The sequence below is a fragment of the Sminthopsis crassicaudata genome, chromosome 3 (assembly GCF_048593235.1).
Source record: "Sminthopsis crassicaudata isolate SCR6 chromosome 3, ASM4859323v1, whole genome shotgun sequence".
Classification (NCBI taxonomy): domain Eukaryota; kingdom Metazoa; phylum Chordata; class Mammalia; order Dasyuromorphia; family Dasyuridae; genus Sminthopsis; species Sminthopsis crassicaudata.
In genome coordinates, this window is record NC_133619.1 from 513,465,855 (window position 1) to 513,473,306 (window position 7,452).

Genomic DNA, 7,452 nt, shown 5'->3' on the forward strand with positions numbered 1-7,452 from the left:
GAAACTGAGGCAGATAGTAAGTGATACCTCCAATCTTACTGGATCCAAATACAACTCTCTATCCATTATACACCATGAATTATAGAATATCAGAATTGGTGGGGAGCTTGAAACATAGAGTATGACATATTAGATCTGGCTTAAGCCACAGAAACCATCTTTGTCAGTCTAATTTGCATTTTATTCAAAGAAAAACTGCAGACCAGTGAAAGGGAATTATTTGCCCAAGGATACTCCATGGAAGAGTGGGTACTAGAAGCCAGTGAGTGAGGAATGGAGAAACTTTAACATCCCACTGCTTTGTTTCATCATATATTAACGTCTCCAAATAACCTTTCCAACCAGTTTATATACACGTCTATGAAACAATAAATCTCTGGGTTTATTACCCAAAGTATAGAAAGATCAGTGGATTTTGAGTCAGACCTAGTTTTAAATTTAAACTCTGAAATTTATGTAGTAGGTAGCCTCAGTTTCCACATCTGTAAAATGAAGTTAAGAATACTTTCACTATCTATTTCAGAGCATCTTGCAAATTTTTAGGTATTATAGAAGTAGTAGTTGCTATTTGGAGAGTATAGCATATGGAAGGGAGTATGAGGCTAATATAAGATAAAGCACTTAGCGTAACACCTGAAGCATAGTAGGAACTGCAAATGCTAGTTATTATTATTATTATTATTATTATTATTATTACTCTCGTGATGGTAGATGGTAGGTAAGGTCTCGTCCCAGGTGAGGAAATCAGTAGTTTATTGGTCATTAGCCCTGACCACAGCATGTATAGGCAAGATAGCAGAGAGAATACATAATCTCTAGTCATGTAGGGTCCCTTCAGCATACCTAGAAGCCTAGGACCCCATATTGCCCACAGCCTTTGGAAGTCCAGATATAGGAGAAAGGAACTTTGCCTTAGACAGTCAGTGTCCTTCTAAATTTTTGATCATATCTAGACCAACCCTTCACTAGGGAAAGTCCTGGCTCAGCCCGGTGCCTAAAAAGGTCTAAATTAAGGCAAAATGATGCCTGCTAGAGCCAATTGTTAGAAGTTAGGAAACCCCTTTCCTTTTCTGAACTTCTTCTCCCTTGCTAGTTACCCCTTAGCAGAAAGGCTTAAAAATTGGGAGTTGCCTGCCCTTCTCAGTCCTATCACATAGCCTTGATAAAGAAGCACCTAAAATGATGCCAAACAGTGTTTCTATTGGGCCTATATCCCAAAGAGATCTTAAAGAAAGGAAAGGGAGCCACATGTGCAAAAATGTTTGTGGCAGCCCTTTTTGTAGTGGCCAGAAACTGGAAACTGGATGCCCATCAGCTGGAGAATGGCTGAATAAGTTATGGTACATGAATGTTATGGAATATTTTTGTTCTGTAAGAAATGATCAGGAGGATGATTTTAGCATCTCATTGGGTATTCAGGTGAAGGAGAGAGAAGAGTGGAGGCTGATGCTGGAGATCATTGTGCTCGGCAACATCAATATTACATGATCAATTCTGATGAACGTGACTCTTTTCAACAATGAGATGATTGATGTCAGTTCCATTGAGCTTGTGATGAAGAGAGTCATCTACACTCACAGAGAGGACTGTGGGAACTGAATGTGGATCACAAGAAAACATTCTCACTCTTTAAAAAATAAAAATAAAAAATAAAAACCTCATTCATCCTAAAAAAAAATAGAATGCTGCCAAAGAAATACTTAACTCCCACTTTCTCAGAGCCTGGTGATCCTATGCTTCCTTTGTCACCTGCTTGGTTATGGACCAAAGGGATCCTAGGTGCTCCCCAGAAGAGAAATTTCTGAGCTAGTCAAGCTACTCCCATAATAATATGCCCTTATCCTTCTCCTTTTGCTCTTTTACCATTCTGTTGAGGCCCAGCCATGGCTGTGGATAGTGGAATGTAGAAGGCTTCAAGTGACTAGATGGTTTCTTCCTCACTCTGGGGAACTATAATTCTAAAGTAGGAATTAGTAGGAATGGCACCCTGGAAAGAAAAAAAAAAAAAAGCAAGACATAGACAGTGGAAATGATTACCATGATTATTTTAGGACCTGCTGGCCTTTAGGGTTTGGCCCTAGAGAAAAGCCAAGGAGAGAAGGCCACGTAGTTCCCATGGCCCCTCTGGGAGCAGGGCTGACCTCTGAGCAATAAAATCATGGAATCACTTATAGCATCCTCCCCCCAGTACACAGCAGGGGCCATGGGCAGAATGGAGAAAAAGTTCTCTCATCATCTTCAGAGTCAGTGTTAGAGAGCAAAGAGACCCCTGAGTTTGGGATCAGAATTAAAATCTTGGCTCTGGTATTTATTAATCTTAAGTATGGTGCTTCTGTTTTCTGGACCTCAGTTTCTCTAACTGTAAAATTAAGTTAGGCTAGCTAATTTACATGCTCCCTTCCATCTCTAAATCCTATGACCTAACATGTCATAATGTCATAATATATATAATACATATAAAATTATATATTATAATTATTATATTTATTTATATATTATATTATAATTATTATATATAGTATATATTATATAATTAATATAATAATATGTCATAATATGTTGGAATAAATGAGCCTTGAGTCAGAAAGACCTAAGTTCAAACAGCCTCAGACTCTGACTAGCTCTGAGACAATGGGAAACTCATTTAAAAAAAAAATCTCTCTATGACTCAGTTTCCTCATGTGCAAAATGGGGATCATAATGGCAGTTATGTTCAAAGATTATTATAAAGTTGAAATGAGATAATATTTGTAAAGTGCTTACTTAGCATAGTGCCTGTGTGTGTGTGTGTGTGTGTGTGTGTGTGTGTGTGTGTCCAGTCATTCTTCAGTTGTGTCCAACTCTTCATGATCCCATTGGGAGTTTTCTTGGCAAAGATACTGGAGTGGTTTGCCATGTTCTCAAACATGGTTAACTGACTTGTCCAGTGTCATACAGTTAGTAAATGTCTGAGGCCAGGTGCGGATTCAGGAAAATAAGTCTTGATTCTGGGACCAGGACTCTATCTACTGTACTACCTAACCTGCCCATGTGAAAAAGGGTAGGATAATTATATCTGCAATGATAATAACAATGTGTATAAAAATAACTTTCAGAACTCTGACCAACATGTTGTTAAACCATGAGAAGTCTATCTCCTGATAGAGAGGTGAACTTAAAGTGCAGAAAGAGCCAGACATTCTCATAAATGGCTACTCTGGGAATTTGTTTTGATGGATTATGTAGATACTTACTGAGGGATTTGAAGTTTTGTTTAATGGGAGAGGAGAATAGTGGAAGGTACTGATTAATTAAAATTTGTTACTTGAAAATAAAAATAATACATTTTCAAAAATATCAACAAAAAGAGATTGTACTTTGAATAATGGAAGGACCTGGAGAAGAGATAATGAGGCAACATTTCCTTCCTCATAGTAGAGAGATGGGGGGGGCATTAGGACAAAACTCTAAATTATATACATTGTCAGATATGGTCAATATGTGTATCAGAATTTCTCCTAATTGTTTTTCTTTGTTGCAAAAGAGGATTCATTGGGAAGGGGGACTGGGAAATGATAGAAAACTGATAAAAAGATAATAGACATCAGTAAAATATATTTGAAATAGAAATGTTGGAGCTAGAAAGGACCTTAAAACATTTAATATCAGAACTCAGTGAAACCTTAGAGTGATTGTTTAGAACATACAATATCAGAGCTGGACAGAATCTCTCCATAGTAAACATTGAAAGGGAGCTAGAAGAGTACTCTCTTCTAGTATAATTCATCCCACTCATGTAATAGTTGAGGACATTGCGATTCTTTTTGTACAGCAAAATAACTGCATGGACATGCATACATATATTGTATTTAACTTATACTTTAACATATCTGGGGGAGGGGGTGGGAGGAAGGAAGGGAAAAGTTGGAACAAAAGGTTGTGCAATAGTCAATGCTGAAAAATTGCCCATGCATATATCTTGTAAATAAAAAGCTATTAAAAAAAAATAGTGGAGGACATTGAAGACCAAAGAGGGAGGACAGAGTCATATAAAATGGATTCAAAGGAAATTAATTTTATCTTGCTTATTTCCCTTTCTTTCCCTTCCCTTCTCTCTTTTCATTATATTTCTTTTTCAAGCCCTGAGATCATATGATTTTTCCTGACTTCCCTGGATGTCGAGTAGAGTTCTTAAACTTTTTGCATTCATGACCCCTTTTCTCTTGAGAATTTTTTTCTGTGACAGAAAGTATATAGGTATGTAAAAAAGATATATAAATTAAATATTTACTGATGACAAATCATAATTTTATGACCCCTACATTCAGTTACAAGACCCCATAAGAAGTTGTGATCCACAATTTAAAAACCAGAGAGCTAGTCAACAGGCCCTATTCTTGACATCTATACCTTTGCTCAAGTAGAATATGTATTTCTCATTATTTTATTCCTACTTTCATACTTCTAATTTCATAATCTCTGCCTTTTGAAATTATACTTCATCCTTGAAGGTCCAGTTCAAACATGACCTACTCCATGAAATCTACTCTGTTGCTTCCAATTATATATCAAGGGCCCATAAACACTTATTAGGGATCTAATATGTGCTAGGCTCTGTACTAAGCACTTTTTCCTACTCTGGTTTTAACCTAGCAAAGCCCTGTGTATGACCCGAATCATCACATCCTGACTTAGATTGTAGTTCTTTGTGCCTGTCTTTTTGCTCCTACCTACTCTCCCATGAGCTCTATGAGAGCAGGGACCTTATTCATCTCAGTCTCTCCCACAACCTTGACCAGGATCGAGCTCCTGCACACAGGGAGTTTGTTCAGTGGAATGAAAACGGAGCTCTCAAAGTGGAATAATGGGTTAGTGTGTCTCCAGCCCCAGTCAGTGGGGAAAGAAATGCTATTCTTGGCAGCCCTGATGGTTGTGGTCGCCAGGAAGGTGTACTGCAGAGGAAAGCAGGGATTGCTCTGGTTAAAAATTCCTTCCAGTCCATCTAATGTTCTCCCTGATTCTGGGTTTAGTCTGCAGCTTTCTTAGAAAGTTTCCTACAGCCAAATTTCAACTGACTAGTCAGAGAATCGGGATGACTAAGTAAATGGACACATCAGGAATCTAAGTAGGGGTGACTTATCTATAAAGGCATTAATGACCTTGATGAATAGATGCAGTATACCAGGGACCAAGATTTGTTTGATCTTGCATATCTCTTAGTATAGATGCTATGCATATTCAAAGTGGAAACATATAATGTTAGAATTGGAAGGGAACTCAAATATATTTAGAACATAGAATCCCGAAGGTCAAGTAGAATGGATCATCTCAGAAAACGGTGGATGTCTCCCCTCCAAGTCAAGGTTGGATGATCACTTAAAGAAAGTGTTTATTACAGAGGGCATTCATTTTCAGGTAAAGGTGGAACTAGGGAATGGCAAGGTCCTCTTTCCATGCTAAGGTTCTAGGATTTTGAGACATCTTGGGAGACTAAGTATTCCAGGTGGCCTGTCTTTGTCTCTCTTGACTTTTACTCAAACTAAGATAGATCTTAGAATATAGAATTTTAAATATCAGAACTAGAAAGGGCCTCAGAGACGACCTAATCCTACCCCATCCTTTAGTTGTTGAAATGTTTGACAAAATTTATTAAACATTTAATAAATATCATGGATTAATAAGATCATTGATTTAAAGTTGGAGGAGATCTTAGAGATCTTTCAGTCCAACCTCCACTTTATGGATGTAAATGACAGCTGTCAGCCCAGAATCAATAAATGATTTGTCAAAAATCTTCATAGGTTTTATGTAATAGCTAAAATTTGAATTGCTGTATTTTGATGCCAAGTCCAGAGCTCTTTTCCTCCAATTTATAGAGTTCTACATTAGATAGCACATATCTTCATTGAATTTAGAGTATAGTAGGGAGGGAAAATGTAAACATAAGTAACTATACACTATATATGCTATTATGCGATAAATGCATTAGAGATAGGTAAAATGTGATGTGAGACTTAGAGAAAAAAATCAGTACCAACAGAGGAATCAGAGGAGCTTTTCCTGGGGACTCAGGAAAGAGGAGATTTAAAGAAAGATGATCACTAGGAAGAAGACTTGTTCTGTTTGGCCCCAGATGACATATCTAGTAGAAATGGGTGGAGCTTACAAATAGGTAAATTTATGTTTGATGTCAATAAACACTTTCTAACAATCAGAGGAGAAGGGACCATTTCAGGGGATAGTGGATATCTCCCCTTCAAACTACAGTTTGATGATCATCTAAAGAGACTGTTGGTTATAGAAGGGATTCATTTTCTTTTCTTTCTTTCTTTCTTTCTTTCTTTCTTTCTTTCTTTCTTTCTTTCTTTCTTTCTTTCTTTCTTTCTTTCTTTCTTTCTTTCTTTCTTTCTTTCTTTCTTTCTTTCTTTCTTTCTTTCTTTCTTTCTTTCTTTCTTTCTTTCTCTTTTGATAGCTTTTTATTTACAAGACATATGCATGGGTAATTTTTCAGGTAATTGCATTTCCTTGCAAAACCTTCTGTTCCAACTTTCCCTCTCCTTCCCCCCCCATCCCCTCCCCTAGATGGCAGGTAGACCAATACATGCTAAATATGTCAAAATATATGTTAAATACAATATATGTATACATATTTAAACAGTTATCTTGCTGCACAAGAAAAATAGGATTTAGAAATAAGGTAAAAATAACCTTAGAAGGAAATCAAAAATGCAAGCGGACAAAAACAGAGGGAGTGGAAATGCTATGCTCATTTCCCAGAGTTCTTTCACTGGGTATAGCTAGTTCTCTTCTTTATTGAACAAATGGAACTGATTTGGTTCATCTCGTTGTTAAAGAGAGCCACATCCATCAGAACTGACCATCATATAGTACTGTTGTTGCCACGTTCTTGGTTCTGCTCATTTCACTCAGTATCAGTTCATATAAGTCTCTCCAGACCTTTCTGAAATCATCCTGTTGGTCATTTCTTACAAAACAATAATATTCCATAACATTCATATACCACAGTTTATTCAGCCATTCTCCAACTGATGGGCATCCACTCAGTTTCCAGTTTCTGGCCACTACAAAAAGGGTTGCCACAACCTTTTTGCACATATGGGTCCCTTTCCCTTCTTTAGGATCTCTTTGGGATATAAGCCCAATAGCAGCACTGCTGGATCAAAGGGTATGTACAGTCTGATAACTTTTTGAGCATAGTTCCAAACTGTTCTCCAGAACGGTTGGATGCACTCACAATTCCACCAACAATGCATCAATGTCCCAGTTTTCTCACATCCCCTCTAACATTCATCTTTATCTTTTCCTGTCATTTTAGCCAATCTGACAGGTGTGTAATGATATCTCAGAGTTGTCTTAATTTGCATTTCTCTGATCAATAATGATTTGGAGCATCTTTCATATGGCTATAAATAGTTTCCATTTATTCATCTGAAAATTGTCTGTTCATATTCT

The 7,452-nt window shown here is 37.1% G+C and overlaps 1 long non-coding RNA gene across 1 annotated transcript in view; it reads right to left on the reverse strand.

The window, feature by feature from the left end:
• Positions 1–1,353: 1,353 nt before the first annotated feature.
• LOC141559776 (uncharacterized) overlaps positions 1,354–7,452 on the reverse strand; it is an 18,648-nt gene continuing 12,549 nt past the window's right edge. The window contains exon 3 of the long non-coding RNA XR_012487547.1: positions 1,354–1,987. This is a non-coding gene — a long non-coding RNA (uncharacterized LOC141559776). The remainder of the gene's footprint in view (positions 1,988–7,452) is intronic.